The 27,516-nt window shown below is 42.7% G+C and overlaps 8 non-coding genes across 8 annotated transcripts; 4 read left to right on the top strand and 4 right to left on the bottom strand.

Moving 5' to 3' along the window:
• Positions 1-13: 13 nt before the first annotated feature.
• On the bottom strand, positions 14-95 carry trnas-gcu (transfer RNA serine (anticodon GCU)). Its single transcript has one exon. It is a non-coding gene; the product is annotated as a tRNA-Ser (tRNA).
• A 1,624-nt stretch (positions 96-1,719) lies between these two features.
• On the top strand, positions 1,720-1,792 carry trnar-acg (transfer RNA arginine (anticodon ACG)). The gene has a single exon. It is a non-coding gene; the product is annotated as a tRNA-Arg (tRNA).
• Positions 1,793-8,027: 6,235 nt separating this feature from the next.
• trnar-ccu (transfer RNA arginine (anticodon CCU)) lies at positions 8,028-8,100 on the top strand. The gene has a single exon. It is a non-coding gene; the product is annotated as a tRNA-Arg (tRNA).
• Positions 8,101-12,848: 4,748 nt separating this feature from the next.
• Positions 12,849-12,921, top strand: trnar-ucg (transfer RNA arginine (anticodon UCG)). The gene has a single exon. It is a non-coding gene; the product is annotated as a tRNA-Arg (tRNA).
• A 1,550-nt stretch (positions 12,922-14,471) lies between these two features.
• On the bottom strand, positions 14,472-14,553 carry trnas-uga (transfer RNA serine (anticodon UGA)). The gene has a single exon. It is a non-coding gene; the product is annotated as a tRNA-Ser (tRNA).
• Positions 14,554-16,089: 1,536 nt separating this feature from the next.
• trnan-guu (transfer RNA asparagine (anticodon GUU)) lies at positions 16,090-16,163 on the bottom strand. The gene has a single exon. It is a non-coding gene; the product is annotated as a tRNA-Asn (tRNA).
• A 1,193-nt stretch (positions 16,164-17,356) lies between these two features.
• Positions 17,357-17,429, top strand: trnaq-uug (transfer RNA glutamine (anticodon UUG)). The gene has a single exon. It is a non-coding gene; the product is annotated as a tRNA-Gln (tRNA).
• Positions 17,430-25,544: 8,115 nt separating this feature from the next.
• On the bottom strand, positions 25,545-25,626 carry trnas-cga (transfer RNA serine (anticodon CGA)). Its single transcript has one exon. It is a non-coding gene; the product is annotated as a tRNA-Ser (tRNA).
• Positions 25,627-27,516: the final 1,890 nt, after the last annotated feature.

Genomic DNA, 27,516 nt, shown 5'->3' with positions numbered 1-27,516 from the left:
CAAACGTAGAGAGCGACGAAGATGGGATTCGAACCCATGCGTGCAGAGCACAATGGATTAGCAGTCCATCGCCTTAACCACTCGGCCACCTCGTCGATGAAACTGGGCTGTCCAGACATGGGTTGGCGCGCTCCAGATGATCTTTTTCTTTTTTTTCCCTCGTACTCAAGGGTCCTTTTCCTGTTCCACATGCGATTTCAACATTTTCCTTGGGAGATGTCAAGCCAGCAAGCCACTGCTGTGGTTCAGTGGCCATTGTGGAGTTCAGTGGCCCTGTTGTACACAGAAAGCACATTGAGCTCCTTGGACATGAAAAGTTCCAGATAAAAGCCATTTGTCATCCTTTCTCTTGGTGTCGATGTTGCTATTGTATGTAAAGGTGGCAACTTGCTCAGCGAGCAGGCGGAGCACACACCGAATGCAGATGTGTCTGAGTGGTGTGTCCAAGTGGCTGCAAAAGGACAACACTACCGGGGCGCCGTTGCTTAGTTGGTTAAAGCGCTTGTCTCTTAAACAGGAGATCCTGAGTCCGAATCCCAGTGGTGCCTTCTTTGTTCTGTCTTCTCGAACAGAACTGGTCCTTACAGACAACCGCCTACGGCTAGACTTAATTAAATGCAAGTATTCATTTCCTGTCTTTAACGCGACTTGTTTTTCTTAAAATGGATGGAACTTGCAAAACATGAAATACAAACATTGCTAATCAGCGCTAGCGGCTGGCAAAAAAAAAGAAGTCAGCAATGTTTTTTTTCTTTAACCTTAACCCTGCTAATGGAGAAGAGTTAAACGACCGAGTCTATGCAGCTTAAACGGTGCTCATGTCGGGTTCTTAGCTGAAAGGGTGGTAAATCACGCTCACCCCAGTCCTTAATCTTTTAAAAGGATACAATATTGAACCTAGTCGCCACATCACATACATCCTGTTCAACGATAAAAAAGTGACATCTATCCTCGATCCAGAGTAAATCCCACGATGAGGGCATATTTTTTTCCACTTTACCATGAGTCGGGCTCAGCTGCACAGAGGCGAGAGCAGAGCAATGAGGTCACAGGGACAGGGGAGTCACACGCTGGCGGTTTGAACACGCGGAAGATCACTGAGGGATCCACAGTATATGGACCCTCCGTGCGCCATCAGTCCACACTCCGGACTCTGAATCCTGCCATCCGAGTTAAGATCTCGGCGGAACCTGAGGCACAGTTCCTTCTTAAAACGTAATCTGGTGAGCATTTCTAGAATCGTACTTGTATAGATGCAGCCTTTAATGTGTTGCTGGGTTAAAATTGATGACTTCTTGAACTTCAGTAGGCAACTGCCCTCTTGATTTCGGATTTAATTTCTTTATTACAGGGGCGCTTTTATGAAGACAGAGTCATGTTCAGGTACTTTGCTTGATGGAGGAAGCATATTTCGGACTCTGTGATCTGCTCACCTGGAAAGGTCTGCTGTACTACTACAAGAGAGAAGTAGAGTCTGGAAGAATGGACAATTTTATGATGCTTTGGAAGATAATGTTTTTTTTTTCTTTGAAATCGAAATGAATCAGAATATCAGTGCAAAAGACAAACTCTTGGTTTGGTTTAAAGAGATATGGTTTTAAAACAGACAAAATGTAGAAAACAGGTGTTTCTCACTTTTGGAAAAGAATGGACCGGGGGTAATATTTTACTAGGTGCAGTGCTCATCTCACTGGGTTACAGTCCTGCAGTGTCACACCAGGGCCAGTGGCGCAATGGATAACGCGTCTGACTACGGATCAGGAGATTGCAGGTTCGACTCCTGCCTGGCTCGGGTTGTTTTTAAACACATCGGGCTACTCCCTAAGTAGTCTGTGCTACTTACTGCATTGTAATCGTACCCAGTAAGATATTTCCTTCATGTAAATGAACTGCACCTGACAGCTTTAGAAAAACACCTGGGCTCAGTACGGTGCTGAGAGCTTAGCGTTGCGGTTCTAATTAGCACGCACTGCATCGGCTATGAGCCCGAACCTTTCAATTATTCCGATCAGTAAGTCAACACGTAGTCCACATGAACGGTAGAAATATTCTCTTGTCTGTCTCTTGTTTGTATAGAACTGAATGTCCCTGACAATGTACTGTTAGTTTTAATTGAAGAACGGCATTTGTGTTCAAATATACCAGACAAGTTTATGTAACTGCTCATGCGACACTCAGTTGTAATTAGTCAAGAAAAAAAAAGTCGAACAACAGCTGCGGGTTTGATTCTGAACGTATGAGATTGCAGCGCCTTTTACTTCCATTGACAAATGATAGAGATTCGAAGAGAGATCCTTCAGACCAGCAAGCAAACCCACGGCTTTTTCGGTTTTCTATCTAGGCAACGTTGGTGTCTGCAATAGCATACATGAAAGCGTGATGCAATTTCTGTGGCTACATTTGTTGCACGTCATGCACAGTAAGAGTGTTTCTAACACCAAATAAAAAGTCAACAATTAGCGATCACGCCTTCTCCTCAGTTAACCCACTGAAACCCTTGCTGTTAACAGTTCTTTACTGCGTGCTTTACCAGCACCTACATATCGTGTCGGTTCTTTCAGCTTTATTCATTAGGTTTTCAAAGGCATAAGTAGAGCACCAGAGGTGCGAACGCAAAATGTGTAGTTATCTGAAGAATTGATTTCCATGGCAGCGGGTCCAAGCGATTTCGCGTTGTTATAGTACCAGGAAAGGAAAAGCGGCACTTCGCCTCTGCCGCGCAGGCACAAGGCGACGTGCGGCAGACGCCGGAGTCAGCAGGTTTCGCACCTGCGCGGGGAAGCCCCAACGCATTTCGAGCCCATCGCCTTAACCACTCGAGCACGACAAATGCGAGCTCGCCGCCGCCGCATTCCTCCTATAATCAAACACGGACTGCGATTTGGCTGCGGAAACCTTTTTAAAGTTGCTCTCCGTTAAAAAAAATACCTTTCACAAGATTCGTGCCGGCAGACAGACACGCCTCAGAGGGTTTAAGGCTGGCTTCACGTTCAAATGATAAAGTCCCCCAGTCCGGATGTCAAAATGCAACTTTGGCAGACAGAAAAAACATCAACAAACCAAAAATGTGGACAAGGATTTTACAAGCTGCACCACACTGCACTTTCAAAAGCATTTACATTCGTGTTAGACGCAGGAATTGCCTTTGATTTGCGCGCTTACGAACGCCATAGAAAACGAAACAAAACTAAAGCCCTCAGCTCCTGCACTTGATTATAATGCCGTTACGTGTCGAAGCAGGAATTTACGTCATCCTACCACTGCAACACGGGGAATAGAGGGAAATGAGCACAAGCTACGAATTGTCTCTAATCAGTCCCTACAGTTGTAAGACGCCTGGAAGCGTGCACCCCCATCATTAATCTTTGCGCATCTGTGCAAGGTAAACTCTGGAGCAGTCTCTGAAACGGCTCAAAGGAAACACGTGATTGATTCCATATGCATCTGGGGTTCATTTCTTATTTACATTTAATTCAAGGGAAAGGCTTGGGTCAGTTTCAGACGGCCTCCAACAGCGAGATTCAAGCGCCCCACCTTCAGCCCAATCTGCGCCGCCAGAACGACAACAGCTCCTCTGGTCTTTGGGGTGCGGTTGTGACCCCGTAACCTAAAGTGTTGGTGGCAGACAAATGGAGACTAACAGGTGATGTCCTAGGACATGACTACATTGTGACACTCGGTGGGGATGGTGACCATTGCTTGGAAAAGAGTGCGAGGCCCCTTTAGAAAAACATTTTGTTAACAGGCATTCTGCCTCAGCCTAAACACCTATAGCTTGCAAAGCGCATGCTATTAGACAGGCACCTCTGCAAGACCTTAAGAGTCTCTTAAACTAGTGATAGTAAGGTGTTCCCAATGGGCGATGTTTGGCTTTCAAATCATCTCTCTGTGGAAGCGCCGAGATGCAGCTGTTTAAGGCTTAGAAGCAGCTGACTGTTTCACTACCTAGCTGATTACTGTCAGTCAGGGAGCTCAGAGGTGAAAAGCCTGTCTGAGAGACAATTCGCCGTCGATGAGTTCAATATGTTCCGTACCAGCTCGGCGCAACTGAGATCATCTTGGTAGCCGTGTAGCTCAGATGAGTGAGAGCGTGTGTGTGTGTACCACCGTGATTGGATGCCGGTCCTTCTCAGGTCACAGTAAACCTTCTGCTGCCTAACTTCCCTAATTTTGGGGATCCCTTTGAAAAAGCAAAGGAAAAAAAACTGGCTCTTCATCAGCATGATCGACCTCACCCAGTGTGGCGCAGTGGCCTAATGGCTAAGACACTGGCCTCCTAAGCCAGGGATTGTGGGTTTGAGTACCATCTGGGGTGCTCCTGTCCCATTTTGAGCGTACAAATGTCCTTTTGATTTGCAAAGCTACAACCCCACCTTACTCAGTGAGCGTCTCTTCTTTTCTCTCACATACAGTTGGGAGAAAAACTTTTGTAAACAGCCCTTCGGAATGATGTGGATTTCTGCATGAATGGCTCCTAACATGTGATCTTATCTTTATCTAAGTCATAATAATTAATAAAGAGAGTCTGATTTAACAAACAACACACGCCCAACATTTGACATTGCTGTTTCTTTATTGACCAAATGGTTTAAACAATCAAGGTCATTGATGGAAAAAGTACGTGAACCCTTATATTAAGGAGCTAGTGGAACCTCCTTTATGACAAAAACCTCAATCCCCACTTTCTGTAGCGGCTGGTCAGACCTGAGCAGCAGTTAGGAGGTATTTTGGCCTATTCCTCTATGCAAAACTGTTTCAGTTCATGTATATTTTTGGGATGTCTTGCGCTGAACGGCCTGCTTCAGATCACGCCACAGCACTTCAATGGGACTGGGGTCAGGACTCTTACTTGGCCATCCCAAAATACGGAATTTCTTCTGTTTCAGCCACTCTGTTGTTGATGTACTCCTTTGTTTTTGTCATGCTGCATGACCCAGCCTCTTTCGAGTTTTAGATCACAGGCAGACACCCTGACATTCTGCTGTAGAATTTCCTGATACATCTTGGAATTCATCGGTCCCTCGATGATTGCAAGCCGTACAGCCTCCGCCATGTTTCCCAGGTGGGATGAGGTTTTGGAGTTGGTATGCAGTGTTTTGTTATCTCCAAACATAACGCTGTGCACATTTACCAACAAGTTCAACTTTTGTCATGTCTGTCCACAGAACATTGTTCCAGGAGTTGCTGTGGAACATCCATGTGGTCTTTAGCAAACTTGAGAGGGGCAGTGGTGGTTTTTTTGGGGGGGAGAGCAGTGGTTTCCTCCGTGGTGACCTCGCATGATCACCGCTCCTGTTCAGATTTCTTCTTATGGTGGACTCATGGACATAGACGTAAGACAAAGTCAACCACCTGTTCGCTAGATCCCATCCCCACTCAGCTAGTCAAAGATTCCCTCGAAGGACTGGCAGGACCTATAATTAGTATGATGAATGCATCGCTTGCGTCAGGCGTTGTACCTGATCAATTTAAGGTAGCGGTTGTTAGACCGCTCCTTAAGAAGTCAAATTTGGATCCACAAGTTCTTAACAACTACAGGCCTGTCTCAAAGGTCCCATTTCAATCTAAAAGTTTTGAGAGAATAGTTGTTGCCCAATGTCAATCGTATCTGGATTCAAATAATATACTTGAGAAATTTCAGTCTGCTTTCTGAAACTGCATTAACGAGAGTCGTAAATGATATTCTCTTAGCTACTGATGTGGGGAATGCAACAGTGCTTGTGCTTCTAGATCTTAGAGCTGCCTTTGACACGGTTGACCTCTCTGTTTTGTTACACAGGCTTGAGTTTGAGGTTGGCTTATCTGGAACCGTCCTTCAGTGGTTTACTTCACATTTTACTCATCGTTTTCATTATGTTCAAATATCTAATAATTGTACTGCTTCATCAACGTCACCAGTTCAATTTGGGGTACCAGACGGATCAGTGCCGGGGCCAATATTGCTCTCTCTCTCTACATGCTGCTGCTAGGTAGGATAATACGAAAAAATAATATGAACTTTCATTCATATGCTGATGACACTCAAATAAACATTTTGTTCACACCAAACGACAACTTTTCTATTATCACTTTAGTTAAATGCATTAATGAAGGAAAGACTTGGATGTGTGAAAACTTTTTGTTACTCAACTCTGAGAAAACTGAGGATCTGTTGATCGGAGGCAACAATACTGATAGGACTACTATAACTTCAGCACTTAACTCAGAGGATTTAAACATTTGCCTCAAAGAGACAGCACGTAACCTAAGTGGCATATTAGACACAAGGCTCTTAACAACTTGCATTGTTAAGTGCCTTGAGACAACCTTGTTGTGAAAGGTGCTATATAGAAATACATTGATTTGAACTGAATTGACAATGTAAAATGTTGTGTGTGTTGTTTGTTAAACAAGACTGTCTTTATTTATTATTATGCGTCAGATGAAGATCAGATCACATTTTAAGAGCCAATCATGTAGAAATCCAGATCATTCGCGTTTTAAAAGTTGCGGGAAAAGCAAAACAGGTGCTTTTCCTTTGTTGCGCAGACACACGACGACACCGTAGGCGGCAGGACTCAAAGCTTCGCAGGGAGACCCCGATGGCTTTCTAGTCCATCGCCCTAACCACTCGGCCACCACCGCCGCCACTGCCTTTTTGATGCAGTCTAACATAGAGTGCCGGGCAGCGGCGGAAACCTTTTTCAAAGTCGCTTTCCGTTTAACAACAACAAAAAAAACTTTCACAAAATGCATGCTAGCAGACAAATGCGCCTCAGAGGACTTAAGGCTGGCTTCAAGTTGGAATGATAAAGTCTCCCCGTTCGGACATGAAAACAGAACGTTCTTAGACTGAAAGCAATCAACAACGGAGACATGTGGACGACGATTTTAGTCACTGCACTTTGAATAGCATTTTTACTCCAGTTACAGGAGATGCACCAATGGCCCTTGACCTACGCTCTTACCAATGCCTTGAACATTCAAACAAAACAGCCCTCAAGTCCTGCGGTTTAATATAACGCTGTTACGTGTCGAGGCAGTATTTGACTCTGTCCTACCATTGCAACACGGGGCGTATATGGAAACGAACACACGCTACGAATTGTCTCTAATCAGTCCCTACAGTTGTAAGGCGCCTGGAAGCGTGCACCCCCATCATTAATCTTTGCGCATCTGTGCAAGGTAAACTCTGGAGCAGTCTTTGAAACGGCTCAAAGGAAACACGTGATTGATTCCATGTGCATCTGGGGTTCATTTATTTATTTACATTTAATTCAAGGGAAAGGCTTGGGTCAGTTTCAGACGGCCTCCAACAGCGAGATTCAAGCGCCCCACCTTCAGCCCAATCTGCGCCGCCAGAACGCCAACGGCTCCTCTGGTCTTTGGGGTGCGGTTGTGACCCCTTAACCTAAAGTGTTGGTGGCAGACAAATGGAGACTAACAGGTGATGTCCTAGGACATGACTACATTGTGACACTCGGTGGGGATGGTGACCATTGCTTGGAAAAGAGTGCGAGGCCCCTTTAGAAAAACATTTTGTTAACAGGCATTCTGCCTCAGCCTAAACACCTATAGCTTGCAAAGCGCATGCTATTAGACAGGCACCTCTGCAAGACCTTAAGAGTCTCTTAAACTAGTGATAGTAAGGTGTTCCCAATGGGCGATGTTTGGCTTTCAAATCATCTCTCTGTGGAAGCGCCGAGATGCAGCTGTTTAAGGCTTAGAAGCAGCTGACTGTTTCACTACCTAGCTGATTACTGTCAGTCAGGGAGCTCAGAGGTGAAAAGCCTGTCTGAGAGACAATTCGCCGTCGATCAGTTCAATATGTTCCGTACCAGCTCGGCGCACCTGAGATCATCTTGGTAGCCGTGTAGCTCAGATGAGTGAGAGCGTGTGTGTGTGTACCACCGTGATTGGATGCCGGTCCTTCTCAGGTCACAGTAAACCTTCTGCTGCCTAACTTTCCTAATTTTGGGGATCCCTTTGAAAAAGCAAAGGAAAAAAAAAACTGGCTCTTCATCAGCGTGATCGACCCAACCCAGTGTGCCCCAGTGGCCTAATGGATAAGGCACTGGCCTCCTAAGCCAGGGATTGTGGGTTCGAGTCCCATCTGGGGTGCTACTGTCCCTTTTTGAGCGTACAAATGTCCTTTTGATTTGCAAAGCTGCAACCCCACCTTACTCAGTGAGCGTCTCTGCTTTTCTCTCACATACAGTTGGGAGATGTCTTGCACTGAACGGCCTGCTTCAGATCACGCCACAGCACTTCAATGGGATTGGGGTCAGGACTCTTACTCGGCCATCCCAAAATACGGAATTTCTATTGTTTCAGCCACTCTGTTGTTGATGTACTCCTTTGTTTTTGTCATGCTGCATGACCCAGCGTCTTTCGAGTTTTAGATCACAGGCAGACACCCTGACATTCTGCTGTAGAATTTCCTGATACATCTTGGAATTCATCGGTCCCTCGATGATTGCAAGCCGTACAGCCTCCGCTATGCTTCCCAGGTGGGATGAGGTTTTGGAGTTGGTATGCAGTGTTTTGTTATCTCCAAACATAACGTTGTGCACATTTACCAACATGTTCAACTTTTGTCACTGTCCACAGAACATTGTTCCAGGAGTTGCTGTGGAACATCCATGTGGTCTTTAGCAAACTTGAGAGGGGCAGTGGTGGTTTTTTTGGGGGGGAGAGCAGTGGTTTCCTCCATGGTGACCTCGCATGATCACCACTCCTGTTCAGATTTCTTCTTATGGTGGACTCATAAACACAGACGTAAGACAAAGTCAACCACCTGTTCGCTAGATCCCATCCCCACTCAGCTAGTCAAAGATTCCCTCGAAGGACTGGCAGGACCTATAATTAGTATGATGAATGCATCGCTTGCGTCAGGCGTTGTACCTGATCAATTTAAGGTAGCGGTTGTTAGACCGCTCTTAAGAAGTCAAATTTGGATCAACAAGTTCTTAACAACTACAGGCCTGTCTCAAAGGTCCCATTTCAATCTAAAAGTCTTGGGAGAATAGTTGTTGCCCAACGTCAATCATATCTGGATTCAAATAATATACTTGAGAAATTTTAGTCTGGTTTCTGAAACTGCATTAACAAGAGTCGTAAATGATATTCTCTTAGCTACTGATGCAGGGAATGCAACAGTGCTTGTGCTTTGCTTCTAGATCTTAGAGCTGCCTTTGACACGGTTGACCTCTCTGTTTTGTTACACAGGCTTGAGTTTGAGGTTGGCTTATCTGGAACCGTCCTTCAGTGGTTTACTTCACATTTTACTCATCGTTTTCATTATGTTCAAATATCTAATAATTGTTCATCAATGTCACCAGTTCAATTTGGGGTACCAGAAGATCAGTGCTGGGACCAATATTGCTCTCTCTCTCTACATGCTGCTGCTAGGTAGGATAATATGAAAAAATAATATGAACTTTCATTCATATGCTGATGACACTCAAATAAACATTTTGTTTACACCAAACGACAACTCTTCTATTATCAGTTTAGTTAAATGCATTAAGGAAGGAAATACTTGGATGTGTGAAAACTTTTTGTTACTCAACTCTGAGAAAAATGAGGATCTGTTGATCGGAGGCAACAATACTGATAGGACTACTATAACTTCAGCACTTAACTCAGAGGATTTAAACATCTGCCTCAAAGAGACAGCACGTTACCTAGGCGGCATATTAGACACAAGGCTCTTAACAACTTGCATTGTTAAGTGCCTTGGGACAACCTTGTTGTGAAAGGTGCTATATAGAAATACATTGATTTGAATTGAATTGACAATGTAAAATGTTGTGTGTGTTGTTTGTTAAACAAGACTGTCTTTATTTATCAAAAAATAAAAGGAATTTGCTAGGAATGCAAACGTTAGGTTGCGCTTCTTCATGCTGCATCGTCGGCATGAGTGGAGCTTTTTAAACGTCTGTACTTACTGTGCCCCATAAGAAATCGTTTGTCCCCATTCAAAAGAGATTGTGCGATGTCCTGCAGTGTTCGCAAAGCAAACCTTTGACAGTTTGAAAAGAGGAATTTATTCTGCTTCCTGTGCGTGCAGTAGTTACAAAGTTGAACGTCTTTACACGATCTGCTGCAGTTTTCAGTGGGCGGGCTTTGTCAGAGGGCTTGGAAAAACGCACTGTGTTTCGGCTCGGGAAACATCATGAGAAGTGTCCTGCATGTTTTCTGTGTATAGCTGTCTTTTAACGCATACAGAATTCATTCGAAATCATTGATTTCTCCAATTAACAAGGTTCCCTTAAAGGATGAGTCAAAGTAACGTCTAATCGGATTAGTTTCCTTAGAGCTGGTTCAGAGTTTGCTCAAGAGTTTACCTTTCACAGATGCGCAAAGAAAAATGTTGGGGGTGCACGCTTCAAGGTGCCTTACAGCTGTAGGGAGTGATTCGAGACGATTTGTGGCGTGTGCTCGTTCCCATATACCGTACGCCCCGGGGTGCAGTGCTAAGATGAAGTACAATACCGCTTGGGCACGTAACGGCGTTACACGCAAGTGCGGGACGTGGGGCTTTTCGTTTGTTCATTTTGTTTTGCTCTGCTTTGCTTTGTTTCGTGGTCAAGAGGCGTAAGGTAAGTCGTAATCCAGGGAGAACACTGGTGGCAAACAGTCCGAGGTGAGAGGCGAGGTCCAAAGTCGAAAAGGCAGAAGGGGAGTCCAATATCCAGAATAAACGAGGTAATGGAAAAAACGCCAGGTAGAGCTCTCAAGGAGTAGACTCAATACCAGCGGGAAGCAAGTAAAGATGGTAAAAATAGCACTGCGTACCCCACGGTGGAGTGTGTGCAGGTGGGTTAACTCGTGCGGCGGCGTTTGTTAATAATCACCCTCTGCTGGTGCTGTTTAGATTGCTTAAGAGTTGGTCTTAACTGCCTGGCGGTCATGACAAGCTCCTCTTTAAGCTGTGGTTTAGTTTTGCATTCATGTGTTTCTAGAGCAGTTATTTATGGGGGTGGGTGGGTCCTTCACAGAGGCTCAGGACAAATCCCCTGCATGAAAGTCTACTGTGTGCGTTCAAACAGTCACAGGTCAAGAGCCAGGCAGGAGGACAATGGACAGATGAGCCAACGAACTAAAAATAAAAGAACAGATATGAAAAAGCCACCATCTTTTTCTTTTTGACATTTTCCGACTTTCATGCAAGCCAGGACAAAGTTGCTCGTAGCTACTTGTGGATTCAAATACTCTATCGAGTGCTTTGATGAGTTTTTGCAATTTGATTGTCGTCCTGTCAGCCTGTTTCTGTTTTTTTTTTTTCAATCTAGGGATGGAAAGTATGAGGGAAATGATGGAGCAATCAATAACCGCTCCGGAAAAATGGCAGAAAGAAATGGTCCGTCACTAAGGACATTTGTGAAGCAGAGGAGTGACATCACCACAAAGGCGACTTATTCTGCTGATCGTTTTGGTGAATAATGATTGAGGCGTGTTAAGAGAAAGGTAGCTGCGTCAGCATGCTTAGGCTGCAAAGGATAAAGCAAAGGTTTACTCCATGCTGAAAAGAGAAGAAAAGAAGCACAACGTTTCGACTGTGGAGCCTTCTGCGCCATCTTCTTTAGCGATGGTGATGATGTTTACATTGGAAAAACTGAAACACGCATACTGGAGGGGCTTGAACCACCAACTTTTCAGCACCACAGAGTCTGACAGTCTTTTGTGCACCCTACATTTGCAGGTTTATGGTCAAAGAAAACAATCACTTGCGCTTCTTGCAGCCGGCAATCTTTTTCCACTGACAACCAAGAAATGGATTTCATCTTTCACAAGCTGTATGGATTTCTTCAAAAACAAGTTATTCCAGAAAGGAAATGAATTCTTGCATTAAACTGAACCAAGCTGTACATGTTTGTCTGAAATGATACATTCGGCACAACAAGACACGGAGAGAGGCACCGCTGGTATTCAGACCCAGGATCGCCTGCTTACTAGGCGGGCACTTTAAGCCACTAGGGAACAGCGCCAGCGGAGCACCGCGCTTTTACAGACACTTGGACACATCTGCGTTCGGTGTGCACTTAACCTGCTCTCTGAGCCCGTTGCCTCCGTCCCATTTAATAGCAGAACTGACGCCAAGAGAAATGATGAGAAATGGCATTTATCGGGCACTTTTCATGTCCAAGGAGCTCAATGCCCTTGACACCTCCCCAAGGCGACAGAGCTGTGCATTCTTTGGCGACACCATTTTTTCTTTTGTTTAATTTCTATACTTATTGATAGAATAAAAACGATATGTCATGTACTGTAAGGGAAATGTCTCTTTTCATGGGGAAAGCTAGCACCAGCAAATGTTGTGTTTAGAAGAAGTGATTTAACATGACACGTGACCTAATTTACCGGAGCAAAAGCTCACCCAGCAAGCCCTGCTTTACTTCTACAGGAGAGAAGTACTGTAGAGTCTGCAAGATGTTCAGCTGGGTAGCTACGTCAGCATGCCTCGGCTGCAAAGGAACAAGTACTAGGTTTATTGCATGCTGAAAAGAGAAGAACGGAAACACAGCGTTTCGACTGTGAGGTCTTCGCACACCTGAAGAAGCCTCACACCTGTAAAAGGCTCCATGGTTTTCTTTCTTCTCTTTTCAACATGGAATACACCTATTGTCTGCAAGATGTGACAATTTCATGGTGTTTTGGAAGAAAACCATTTTTCTTTGAATTCAAAATCAATCGGAATTTCAGCACAACACATCAACACTTTTTCTGTTTTAAGGAGATGATATTTTAAACCTGACAAAAATAGTAGGAAACACAAGTTTCTTGCTGTGAAAATTTAGATGGGGAAGTGTACTACTAGTAGCAGTGTAGAGCTCTCTGTGGTGGAGTGCAAGCGCATGTTCTATGGGCCAGTGGCGTAATGGATAACGCGTCTGACTTCGGATCAGAAGATTGTAGGTTCGAGTCCTGCCTGGCTCGTGAGGCTTTTAAACCTCTCAGGTTCCTAGGTAACAGGTTGCCGTCATGTATATGAACTATAGAAAAGCATTTGCCACAACCCGTAAATTAGCACGCAAGTGCGGGCTGGTGAACACAGAACTGTATGGAGATCATCTCCAGCTCCGAGCTCAATTGCAATGAAAAAACATGCAGAACAGAACTGGAGAGCAGCTGAATTTGTGCTCAGTAGGGTGGGGAGGACTCAGCATTGCTATTGTTCTAATTGGCATGAACTGCAGGGGATCTGAATCAGAACATGTCAGTCAGTTTGATCATTGCGTCAATATGTAGGCCACGTTAATACAGAATTATTACTTTGTCTGTCTCGTCTTTGTATATAGCTGAATGTCCCTGACAATTTCATGTTAGTTTTTAAGAACGACATTGGTGCTAATATATACATATATAGCATATAAGGAACACGTAAAAGTTTAGTCCATGCTGAAAGGATAAGAAAACCGCCACAACGTTTCATCTTGGAATAAATCTTTACTTGTTGTTTTGCAGCCTACCCATTCTGACCTAACTCCTCCCTTGAAATTCCCTAACAGATAAGGGTACGTAACGGCTCATGCGATGCTCAGTTGCAATTTGTCCCAAAACAAACAAGAACAGCAGCTGAGGGTTTGAGTTTGAACATGCACTGTATTAAAGCAGCTTTTATTTCCATTGATAAATGCTAGATATTCCTACAGAGATTCTCCAGGTGAGTAAGCGATTCCTGTTTCTGTTTCTATTTCTGTTTCATATATACAGTATATATATGTTACATGTGTCTCTGCAATAGTATAAATGTGTTATACACTATCAGGGGCTGCTTTTTTGTGCACCTCATCTACAACAAGGGTTTTTTTTTCATTTATGTTTGTGGACCTTCACCATTTGAGGAAGTGAGTTAGATAAGAAAGTTACAGGTATGGTGAGCAATGACTGACAAAGGCACGTACTGCGTATTCCTTACAGAAGTGTAAGCAATTTGTTCTAAAAAACACCGGCTAAAGTCCAACATCGTTAGCAATCTTATTACTTAAACAGAATTAACATCAATAAACTGTAAGGTGCTGGTACATGCGAGTAGATTTGATCTTCTATTAAACAAAAATGCAATTACAGCTCTAAAAAGGTCAACCTAGACTTCTGTAACAGATCTGTTCAGGTCATCGCTGTTTCTCTGACCTTGTGAGTCTTTGGAATTTTAAAAGTGTATTTTGCTTGCCTTTCATGTGGTCTGTGTACAAGTCACTGTGGCGTATGCGGTCCTACACAGCCTTGCTATAGACGTGACGAGCCTCCGCTATGTTGCAATGGAGAACAGGTTCAGTACGGAGCTGCCGAGAAAATTCAGCTGGAAAGCTCGTTGCAGAAAAGCATCGTTCTCTGTGTCCAGCGGCAAAGCGTCCATCGTGGGTGCTGAAGAATCGATTTCACAGGCTGTGGGTCCAGGCGATTTAGAGTGTTAAAGGTCCCAGCGAAAACGAAACGGCGCTGGTCCTTTTACACGCACGCACGCAACCAAATGCAAAGGACGCCGTAGTCGGCAGGATTTGAACCTGCGCGGGGAGACCCCAACGGATTTCAAGTCCGTCACCTTAACCACTCGGCCACGACTACAGCAAGCGCCGCGGCCGCTGCCTTCTTGCTACAATCGAACAGGGAGTGCGAGGCGGCGGCGGCAGCGGAGGCAACTTTTTTCAAGTTCGCTCTCCGTTTAAGAAACCTTTTACGCCATACGTGCAAGCACACACACACACACCTCAGAGGACTTAAGGGTGGCTTCAAGTTGGAATGATAAAGTCTCCCCGTTCGGACATGAAAACAGAACGTTCTTAGACAGAAAGCAATCAACAACAGAGACATCTGGACGACGATTTTAGTCACTGCACTTTGAATAGCATTTTTACTCCAGTTACAGGAGATGCACCAATGGCCCTTGACCTACGCTCTTACCAATGCCTTGAACATTCAAACAAAACAGCCCTCAAGTCCTGCGGTTTAATATAACGCTGTTACGTGTCGAGGCAGTATTTGACTCTGTCCTACCGTTGAGACACGGGGCGTATATGGAAATGAACACATGCTACGGATCGTCTCTAATCGGTCCCTACAGTTGGAAGGCTCCTTGAAGCGTGCACCCCCATCATTCATCTTTGCGCATCTGTGAAAGGTAGACTCTTGAGCAATGTTTGAGCCAGCTCTAAGGCAACTAGTGCTATTGGACAGACACCTCTGGAAGATCCTAAGAGTCTCTTAACACCACTTCCAGCAGCAAGCTTAATTGTTCGCTGGAGGTCTCCCACCCAGGTACTGACCAGGCAAAGAATCACCAGTACATTGAATGAGGAAGTTAATCCTGAAATCCAATTACATATCTCAAGGTAAGACAAATCCATAAGAACATGTCTTAGTATTACTTCGTTTACATTAGTATGGCACTGAGTTGGAGCTCCTCTTTAAGCTGTGGTTTAGTTTTGCATTCATGTGTTTCTAGAGCAGTTATTTATGGGGGTGGGTGGGTCTTTCACAGAGGCTCAGGACAAATCCCCCGCCTGAAAGTCTAATGTGTGCGTTCAGACAGTCACAGGTCAAGAGCCAGGCAGGAGGACAATGGACAGAAGAGCCAACGAACTAAAAATAAAAGAACAGATATGAAAAAGCCACCATCTTTTTCTTTTTGACATTTTCCGACTTTCATGCAAGCCAGGACAAAGTTGCTCGTAGCTACTTGTGGATTCAAATACTCTATCGAGTGCTTTGATGAGTTTTTGCAATTTGATTGTCGTCCTATCAGCCTGTTTCTGTTTTTTTTTTTCAATCTTGGGATGGAAAGTATGAGGGAAATGATGGAGCAATCAATAACCGCTCCGGAAAAATGGCAGAATGAAATGGTCCGTCACTAAGGACATTTGTGAAGCAGAGGAGTGACATCACCACAAAGGCGACACATTCTGCTGATGGTTTTGGTGAATAATGATTGAGGTGCGTTAAGAGAAAGGTAGCTGTGTCAGCATGCGTAGGCTGCAAAGGATCAAGCAAAGGTTTACTCCATGCTGAAAAGAGAAGAAAAGAAGCACAACGTTTCGACTGTGGAGCCTTCTGCGCCATCTTCTTTAGCGGTGATGATGATTACATTGGAAAAACTGAGACATGCGTCCCTGGGGGGGCTTGAACCACCAACTTTTCGGTTAACAGCCGAACGCGCTAACCGATTGCGCCACAGAGACTGACGGCCGCTTGTGCTCCCTACATTTGCAGGTTTATGGTCAAAGAAAACAATCACTTGCGCTTCTTGCAGCCGGCAATCTTTTTCCACTGACAACCAAGAAATGGATTTCATCTTTCACAAGCTGTATGGATTTCGTCAAAAACAAGTTATTCCAGAAAGGAAATGAATTCTTGCATTAAACTGAACCAAGCTGTACATGTTTGTCTGAAATGAGACATTCGGCACAACAAGACACGGAGAGAGGCACCGCTGGTATTCAGACCCAGGATCGCCTGCTTACTAGGCGGGCACTTTAAGCCACTAGGGAACAGCGCCAGCGGAGCACCGCGCTTTTACAGACACTTGGACACATCTGCGTTCGGTGTGCACTTAACCTGCTCTCTGAGCCCGTTGCCTCCGTCCCATTTAATAGCAGAACTGACGCCAAGAGAAATGATGAGAAATGGCATTTATCGGGCACTTTTCATGTCCAAGGAGCTCAATGCCCTTGACACCTCCCCAAGGCGACAGAGCTGTGCATTCTTTGGCGACACCATTTTTTCTTTTGTTTAATTTCTATACTTATTGATAGAATAAAAACGATATGTCATGTACTGTAAGGGAAATGTCTCTTTTCATGGGGAAAGCTAGCACCAGCAAATGTTGTGTTTAGAAGAAGTGATTTAACATGACACGTGACCTAATTTACCGGAGCAAAAGCTCACCCAGCAAGCCCTGCTTTACTTCTACAGGAGAGAAGTACTGTAGAGTCTGCAAGATGTTCAGCTGGGTAGCTACGTCAGCATGCCTCGGCTGCAAAGGAACAAGTACTAGGTTTATTGCATGCTGAAAAGAGAAGAACGGAAACACAGCGTTTCGACTGTGAGGTCTTCTCACACCTGAAGAAGCCTCACACCTGTAAAAGGCTCCATGGTTTTCTTTCTTCTCTTTTCAACATGGAATACACCTATTGTCTGCAAGATGTGACAATTTCATGGTGTTTTGGAAGAAAACCTTTTTTCTTTGAATTCAAAATCAATCGGAATTTCAGCACGACACATCAACACTTTTTCTGTTTTAAGGAGATGATATTTTAAACCTGATAAAAATAGTAGGAAACACAAGTTTCTTGCTGTGAAAATTTAGATGGGGAGGTGTACTACTAGTAGCAGTGTAGAGCTCTCTGTGGTGGAGTGCAAGCGCATGTTCTATGGGCCAGTGGCGTAATGGATAACGCGTCTGACTTTGGATCAGAAGATTGTAGGTTCGAGTCCTGCCTGGCTCGTGAGGCTTTTAAACCTCTCAGGTTCCTCGGTAACAGGTTGCCGTCATGTATATGAACTATAGAAAAGCATCTGCCACAACCCGTAAATTAGCACGCAAGTGCGGGCTAGTTAACACAGAACTGTATGGAGATAATCTCCAGCTCCGAGCTCAATTGCAATGAAAAAACATGCAGAACAGAACTGGAGAGCAGCTGAATTTGTGCTCAGCAGGGTGGGGAGGACTCAGCATTGCTATTGTTCTAATTGGCATGAACTGCAGGGGATCTGAATCAGAACATGTCAGTTAGTTCGATCATTGCGTCAATATGTAGGCCACGTTAATACAGAATTATTACTTTGTCTGTCTCGTCTTTGTATATAGCTGAATGTCCCTGACAATTTCATGTTAGTTTTTAAGAACGACATTGGTGCTAATATATACATATATAGCATATAAGGAACACGTAAAAGTTTAGTCCATGCTGAAAAGATAAGAAAACCGCCACAACGTTTCATCTTGGAATAAATCTTTACTTGTTGTTTTGCAGCCTACCCATTCTGACCTAACTCCTCCCTTGAAATTGCCAAACAGATAAGGGTACGTAACGGCTCATGCGATGCTCAGTTGCAATTCGTCCCAAAACAAACAAGAACAGCAGCTGAGGGTTTGAGTTTGAACATGCACTGTATTAAAGCAGCTTTTATTTCCATTGATAAATGCTATATATTCCTACAGAGATTCTCCAGGTGAGTAAGCGATTCCTGTTTCTGTTTCTATTTCTGTTTCATATATATATATACAGTATATATACAGTATTGTACTATTATTATATAATTCGTTACACTGTGGCTGTGTTGTGTGTGTTAAGCTGCTGTTGCACTGCAATTTCCCTCACGGGATCAATAAAGTATCTATCTATAAGAAGACATTACCAACAACGACCACAAGATGGAGATATTGTCTAGACATTACCAACAACGACCACAAGATGGAGATATTGTCCAAAGAGGCAAGAAGGGCAAAGCCGCGATAAGGTAAAATCATTTTTTGTAAGAGATTGGTGTCAGAATGCACATCCGTATCCCAAACAGAATCTCTAGTAAAATATGATCATTTGTGAAACAGGCAAATGAGTGTCTGCTACAATATGATTGCTACAGATGCAGCCATTCAAAATGTGCGGGCGATACTGCATTATTTTCCGGTACGCTGTACGCAGTCTACCGCGAGTTACCGGTAAATACCGCGAGTTACCGGTAAATACCGCTAGCAAAATAATAGTATCCGGAATTTCCGCAAGGTGGAGCTAATAAAGCTCAACTTCTCATGTTTGAGCTGTAGCCATCAAAGTCTTTAATGAAGATATTACTAATAGTATTAATAATAAATGACCTTGGACAAGCTGTAAACTCAAAGTATTGCCCTGGTCCACATTATTTTTTTCACTGACCTTCTTTGTAAAAGTAACACCACAGCATTTCGCAATCACGCATTTTTTTCCAATCATGCAAAGTACAGTAATTTTTGAGAATCGATTCACCATGCCTTTCACATGCTCATAAAAGAGATTGATTTAGGAACATAAACATATTACCGTATGCAAACTGTACTGTATACAGTTTGTATATGTATATGTATATGTATATTTAATGTCTTAACTGTGCCCGTTTAAGTATTGAATATTTATATGGAATTTTACCACTGAAGGGAAATCTTAGTGCCTGAGCATAAAAAGAATAGGAGCGTAATGCAACGCGTGTGAAGGCCATAAACGATATTAATTTTGGAACATAAACATACAGTATATGGCTGGTCTCGGTACTTTAAAGAAAACATACACGAAACATGGTTTCATTATGACCAGAATCGGTCTTGAGATATTTTTAACTTGATTTACAGTATTTGAGAGGTATGTCTTGACACCGATACTACGTAAATACTCCTCACGTATATGTTTCTAGGTTTATATTATGCATTTCATACGGTCAAATTGCTTTTGAGCAACTGATAAGAAGCGCGAAACGGTATGCCCAGGGCGTTTTAGTTTTCGTTTTGTTTTAATGCAGTGCAGTGGATTGATTAGAGATATCAAGTACATACAAGTCATTTTTTAAATGTTGTAGTTCGTCTTGTAAAAATGTTACGAGTACATCATCTGTCAACAATTACACAGGTCCTGTTTCCATATTGCGGTTTTTGGTTACGTAATACTATTTTCTAATTTCACGTTGTGAATATATGATTTGGGCAAACAGAGCCGCAAAGAAGTACATTATGGGTTGTTGTTGTTTTTTTGCAGTTTTATCTAAAATAAGCGATGCTTAAACCTTTGTCTGATTCTTGTGAAACTATCCACACGACAGTTACCTAGGAGTTGACTTCAGTGATGTCACTGATGGGATGTTTCTAAAAATCCATCCTCTGTAAAACATCTTCTCTAGTTGTTCTGCATATGTATTCGCTAATGAAGCTGTGTGTTCTGAGCCTGGTTCTCTACATTTCTGTATGAACCAGCTTAGAGGGCTAAAGACAGCTTGTGTTTAAATTGAGTGTAAGGTAATTTATGCTTCTAAAGTCATGGTCAGCATTTATTATTGTACTGTGCTGTAAACTTCTTCTGTGCCTAATTACATTATTTTATAGTCGATAATGTTTCTGTAGTGCTTTTTCAGCCCTCAGCATGTGACTGCGCTGGTGGTGCTGTGGGTTAGGTTCCTGACTCCTGTGTCACATGGTCTGTGGTTGAATCTCATGGAACTATGACTTTAATTTTTAACAAACATTTCTTTGAAAAAATGAAACATTTCCCTTGGTCAGAGATTAAATAAAACCTCACTCGCATCAAAACAAATTTATATTTCTAAATATCACAACATGATCGAATTTACGTCTTTTTAATAACAATGAATAGTCACCTATGCGTTACAAAATAAACATTTATATTGATTTGAATCGAGTTTTGATTTAAATCGTAAACGCGTGTTTAAAGGCGATATACTGTATAAAAGCGCTGATTCTTATGGAATGTGTTTGGCCGGGGATTCAAAAAAAATATTTTTTTTAATCGCGTATCTAAGGAAAATTGCAGTATAACTTTGTTCATGCACAAACAGTGGCATGTTACATTATAATTTGGGTGTCTCCTCTTGCCAGAAAGCTCTAAATTGGATTTTGAGTGCGGTTTTTGACTTTTTCTAAATTGCAACCCATAAATAAAGCTGATACAGTTTAGACTTACTGTATTCTAAACTGTATTACAACATCACATTGGACAATGCAACGTAAATTGCAAAAATGCACTTGGAATCTGTCCAAGCCCTACTACGAAAATTATTAAAACTGCGACACTTATCATTCATCTTTAAATAAACTTTATTTTATATAGCGTTTTAAGCGAATAGGTAATTAGATTGCTCATAAACCTAATCGCTTTTTCTACATAAACACAGCGTGATTGCTCTCTGAAAATGCTTTTTTCTTTATATTTAGGCTCAGATTTCAACTATAGATTGTATTATTATAAACTTTCTTGGAAAAATGTCTTTTATGTAAACCATGTTTGCTATTAATTCATTTAGGGCTAAAATACGTTCATTGTCTTCCAATCGAGTCGAGTTGACATTGGAAGCTTGCCACGCCCGGACTGTTACACCAACGCATTAGCATGTTGAAGCGATTTCATTGAGGAGGCCATCTACTAGTTAACACTGTACTTCCTACTTTGAAAACACCTGTGAAATTGGTTTAATTCGTCACAGCCAGCACTCCGGCAGAGAGGGGGGTTGTACTCGTTAATGTCTGATGACATACAAGTGGAAAGATTACAGATTTTAATCGTTTTTTTTCTGAACCAGGGAAAATCTGATCATGTTTCTCTATAACAATAATAAAAAACTTTATTTTAAATTATTTTACATATCCCGCTTGCACATCGCACGACTTTAATAAATCTATTCTTTATTAATACTAAATAAATAATACTAAAAATACTACAGCAAAGAGGTCACTTGATTTTTGGAATAATTCCAAATAGCACAATGATCCACTGGCATTCCTGAAGTCTGTTTAGTGCATAATCTTCCAAATACAATCACTAAGCAATTATAAGAATTATACCATCCTATTTCTTTGTGATGTCCTGTAAAAACTAAACCTATTTTTATAAGGCTTTTACTCAAAAGGTTTCCAAACACACAAAGCATTTGTGAAGTACTATAGTATTTCTAAAGGTTACTGGTACAACATCAATCATTAAAGCTTAACAATAAAGTTTAGATTGCTGACTATGGACTAACTACATTAACTAACTGCAATGCAACATTATACATTTTACAAGAATATCTGGTTGAATTCTTGCATTTGTAGCCAATTTAATGCGAGAGAAATAAGCCAATTTAATTATTTCACAAAAAATAATGTAATATAAAATGGATGTTTTTAACTTTATTGTAGTGTTTTAGAAACTAATATGTCTTCAAAAATGGTTGTTTTTCACTCCTAGGAATGAAAGCTGTTGTTATATGATGTTTATTTTCAAATTTGGAAAAATCAAAGGATTCTAGCTTTCTCCCCTTGCAGGCATCGGACACAGAGAACCTCATGGTTTTCCTAAAAATCATTTTTTATGTTCCCTGGTGTTCCAAACTTAGTTTTAATTTGTTATTATGTTAAAAACAGGGTAATAAATTTCTAATTGGACTATAAATAATGTCATATTGTCTGCTATAAAACTGATGTTTTCAACTCTATTGTAGAGATTCTAGAATCATCTAATAGAGAATTGAAATAAAAAAAGGGCATAAGAAAACATTACCAACAACGACCACAAGATGGAGATATTGTCTAGACATTACCAACAACGACCACAAGATGGAGATATTGTCCAAAAAGGCAAGAAGGGCAAAGCCGCGATAAGGTAAAATCATTTTTTGAAAGAGATTGCTGTCAGAATGCACAACTGAATCCCAAACAGAATCTCTAGTCAAATATGATCATTTGTGAAACAGGCAAATGAGTCTCTCAGGTGCCCATTGCTCATTTTCAGACACATTTATGCAATACTTTCACCATGCGTTGAGCAATAGGGATTAAAGATACCAGAGGTAAGGTTTAAAAGTGATTCTGAGGTGCAACACATCAGCAATACAGCTAGGCATCTGAAATGCGGGGTTTGAGAGCCCTTCAGGGAACACCGTACCCTAAAGGTACCAGAAGTCCAGTAGTATAAGCATTAAGTCACTGTCACCCCTGTTACAATGTGATTGCTACATATCTTCATTTCTTTGGTTTTTAAGGAGTAAGAGTGCAGGGGGTCTAAATCTGCGATCCAGTGTGTTGAAGTATTTCACAACATTACCTGTAGCCCGTATGGAAATAAATACTAATTCTGATTATTGCCCTGGGCATGTACCAATAAATCACTGAGCATATATATATATATCACTGTGTTGAAGCTAGAGACCTGTATGTAATATTATGGTGCTAAAATGTCATTTTCACATATATTAATGTAATAAATGATTGCTTATGCTTTATAAACAAATCTAATTAAAATAAATGATTAAGTTTTGTATTTATCTTGTACCATAGAACATGATTTTCTTTGTATTTCAAGCCCACAAAGTGTCCAAATGACGCACTACATGATATAAGGAAGATTATCACATGCATATCGGTATTATCTTTCTTATGAAAATGCATTCCTTTCATTACCTTTTACTTTTTAAAATGAACTCAAATTGTGTATAATGTAATAATTTAAGTAGAAGTGCTTCACTGCTCTATGCCGTCTGGAAATAAATCCTCAGACTACTTACTGCCCTGGGCATGTACCAATAAATTACAGGAGCACATCTATATATCACTGCGTTGAAGCAGGAGACACACAATCACTGCAAACACATCCTAAATACAGTGTTCTAGCACCTTTGACCTCATCCAGAACATATCATTTCTTGAAAGGGATTGCTGTCCGAATGCACATCTGAATCCCAAACAGAATCTCTAGTAAAATACGATCATTTGTGAAACAGGCAAATGACTGTCTCAGGGGCCCATTCCTCATTCTCAAGACACATGTATGCAGTACGTACACCATGCATTGAGCAATAGGGATTAAAGACACCACAGCTAAGGTTAGAAGTCATTCTGACTATATTCTAAAATATTGGACTCATATTCTTATGATGGCAGACATGATGCTGCGTTTAAAACCGGGGTTAATGGACATTATATGACTGTCAATTCTGTTTTGTTTTGGAGACTCTTGGCTGCCTATATGGTACACTGCAGCGTGAAGGAATTATTTTCCAAAACTGTGTCAGCTCAAAAGTTGTAAGAGAACCTCTCCAGCTGCTTTAACTCTTCATTTTTGTCATTTAATTGTCTGTCGGCACTATGTGGCAGCGTTGCATGACAACCCCTCTCACCACGGAAAGGAACCTAACAGCTTTGGTAAGAGAGGAGAAAAGGACCTGGCCAGTAAGGGGCACGAACCCGTGACTTTGGCGTTATTAGCACCATGCTCTAACCAACTGAGCTAACCGGCCTCACGACAGTGGCTCTCTCTGTGCTGCAAAAAATCGAACTCAGGGAATTTCTTTTGCCCTCCTTTGAATAGAAAGCCGTGTAATTCAGTGTACGGGCTTTCTCATGCAGTTTCATGGTTCTTGTAACCCAAATCCTACACTGGCCTGAAGTGCCCCCCATTTCACAAAATTTTTCAGCTGATTTAAAATGTACCTAAAGGAGAAGCATTATTGAAGACGATCAATTACCAAGAGCTTTTGTCAAAGGTTTTGGTGGTCATTTTTAATGACCACAGAGCGCTGTGACCTCGGTTTTACATCTCATCCAAAAGACAGCGCCCTTTTACAACACAGTGTCTCCGTCACTATGCTGGGGCATTGGGACCCGCACAGACCTCAGGGTGAGCGCCCCACCGCCGGCACCATTAACACCGCTTCCAGCTGGAAGCTTTGTTTTTCCCTGTAGCTCACCCTCATCCGGGTACTGACCTGGCTCACACCTGCTTAGCTTCAGTGGGTTTTCAGTTGCGAGTTGCAAGGGGATGCAAGTGATGGAGCAGCTCGCTGCAAAAGCCACTGCATTGGCCGGGAATCAAAGCCGAGCCTCCCGCGTGGCAGGCGAGAATTCTACCACTGAACCACCAACGCTCAGAACCCGGGCCTTCAAAAAAGACGCTTTTTTGGTGCTCTGTGCAAAAAGCGTCGACATCTGCTTCCAGCTGTAAAATGCCATTCGCGGACGCTGAAGAACTTATTTGCAAGGGAGCGGGTACAAGCAATTTGGCATTTTAAAACCACCAGGAACACCGAACAGGCGCGCTTCTTTGCTTGCGCCGAAACAAAACGACAGGAGGTGGACAACGTAGTCGGCAGGATTCGAACCTCTTTCTGTCTATTATATACTAAATGTTCTCTTGTCTGTCTCTTGTTTGTATAGAACTGAATGTCCCTGACAATGTACTGTTAGTTTTAATTGAAGAACGGCATTTGTGTTCAAATATATCAGACAAGTTTACGTAACTGCTCATGCGACACTCAGTTGTAATTAGTCAAGAAATAAAGTCGAACAACAGCTGCGGGTTTGATTCTGAACGTATCAGATTGCAGCACCTTTTACTTCCATTGACAAATGATAGAGATTCGAAGAGAGATCCTTCAGACCAGCAAGCAAACCCACGGCTATTTCGGTTTTCTATCTAGGCAACGTTGGTGTCTGCAATAGCATACATGAAAGCGTGATGCAATTTCTGTGGCTAAATTTGTTGCACGTCATGCACAGTAAGAGTGTTTCTAACACCAAATAAAAAGTCAACAATTAGCGATCACGCCTTCTCCTCAGTTAACCCACTGAAACCCTTGCTGTTAACAGTTCTTTAATGCATGCTTTACGAGCACCTACATATTGTGTCGGTTCTTTCAGTTTTATTCATTAGGTTTTCAAAGGCATAAGTAGAACACCAGAGGTGCGAACGCAAGATGTGTGGTTATCTGAAGAACTCATTTCCATGGCAGCGGGGCCAAGCTATTTAGTGTTTTTATAGTACCAGGGAAGGAGAAGCGGCACTTCACCTTTGCCGCGCAGGCACAAGGAGACGTGCGGCAGACGCCGTAGTCGGCAAGATTTGAACCTGCATGGGGAGTCCCCAACGGATTTCGAGTCCATCGCCTTAACCACTCGGCCACGACTACAGCGAGTTCACCATCGCCGCATTCCTCCTTTAATCTAACACGGAGTGCGACGTGGCTTTGGAAACCTTTTCAAAGTCGCTCTCCGTTAAAAAAAAATAATACCTTTGACAAAATACGTGCCGGCAGACAGACACGCCTCAGAGGGTTTAAGGCTGGCTTCATGTCGGAATGATAAAGTCTCCCCGTCCGGACATGAAAATGCCACTTTGTTACACACAAAAAAAGAATCAACAACAGAGAAATGCCCACAAGCATTTGAAAAGCCGCACCACGTCGCACTTGAAATAGCTCTTACATTAGTGGTAGACGCAGGAATCGCATTTTTATTTACGCTCTTACCAACGCGATGGAAAGCAAAACAAAGCAAAGCAGAGCAAAACAAAACGAACAAACGAAAACCCTGCACATAACGCCGTTACGTGCCCAAGTGGTATTGTACGTCATCCTAGCACTGCACCCCGGGTCGTACGGTACATGGGAACGAGCACACGCCACGAATCGTCTCGAATCACTCCCTACAGCTGTAAGGCGCCTTGAAGCGTGCACCCCCAACATTCTTCTTTGCGCATCTGTGAAAGGTAAACTCTTGAGCAAACTCTGAACCAGCTCTAAGGAAACTAATCCGATTAGACGTAACTTTGACTCATCTTTTTACGCTCAGTGCTGGATTGCTCAAACTCCAGCTAGGGTTAGGGTTAGCATTACCACGCTACTTAGACACTTTGTTTACGCTCAGTGCTGGATTTTGGGAACTTCAGGACGAGTGGGAATTTTCTCCTATCTGTCCATTCTGTTTTCTTTTGGAGACTCTTGGCTGCCTATGTTGTACAGTGCAGCGTGAAGGAAACATTTTCCAAAACTGTGTCAGCTCAAGAGTTGTAAGAAAACCTCTCCAGCTGCTACAACTCTCTTCATTTTTGTCATTTAATGTGACACTCGATGTATAACTGGAGCCTCACATATGCAAATGGTGCGGCTCCAGTTCGACACCCAGTTCGACACCACTTTACAGTATATGACAAAAGCATGGCAAACTGTGCCGGACCAGCAGATAACTTCCGCTTATTTTGACCATATTAAACATTGGAAATCTTCCCACTTGCATTTGTGACACTTGATTTTGGCTCCACCTAAGAAACTCTTAAATCTTCTAACACTTTTCTCTTCTCCCGCAACACACTTGTCTGTCGGCACTATGTGGAAGCGTTGCATGACAACCCATCTCACCACGGAAAGGAACCTAACAGCTTTGGTAAGAGAGTAGAATTACCTGAAGAACTGCTTTCCATGGAAGCAGGACCAAGCGATGTAGCATTTTTATAGTACCAGGAAAGGAGAAGCGGCACTTCGCCTTTGCCACACAGGCACAAGGCGACGTGCAGCAGACGCCGTAGTCAGCAGGATTCGAACCTGAGCGGGGAGTCCTCAATGGATTTCAAGTCCATCGCCTTAACTACTCGGCCACAACTACAGTGAGCTCGCCGCCGCCGCATTCCTCCTCCGGAGTGCGAGGTGTCTGCGGAAACCTTTTTAAAGTCGCTCTCGTTAAAAAAAAAATACCTTTCACAAGATACATGCCGGCAGACAGACACGCCTCAGAGGGTTTAAGGCTGGCTTCACGTTCAAATGATAAAGTCTCACCGTCCGGATGTCAAAATGCAACTTTGGCAGACAGAAAAAAAACATCAACAAACCACAAATGTGGACAAGGATTTTACAAGCTGCACCACACTGCACTTTCAAAAGCATTTACATTCGTGTTAGACGCAGGAATTGTCCTTGTTTTGCGCGCTTACGAACGCCATACAAATAAAACAGGTCTACGGGTCTGAAACCTGCTCCACGGAAAACAGTTCTGTTGCGCTTTTGATCAAAGGGAGATTCTCTGTT

The sequence above is a fragment of the Lepisosteus oculatus genome, unplaced genomic scaffold (genome assembly GCF_040954835.1).
Source record: "Lepisosteus oculatus isolate fLepOcu1 unplaced genomic scaffold, fLepOcu1.hap2 HAP2_SCAFFOLD_94, whole genome shotgun sequence".
In the NCBI taxonomy this organism is placed as follows: Eukaryota; Metazoa; Chordata; class Actinopteri; order Semionotiformes; family Lepisosteidae; genus Lepisosteus; species Lepisosteus oculatus.
The sequence above is the reverse complement of the archived record's forward strand: the minus strand, read 5'-3'. Positions and strand labels throughout refer to the sequence as shown.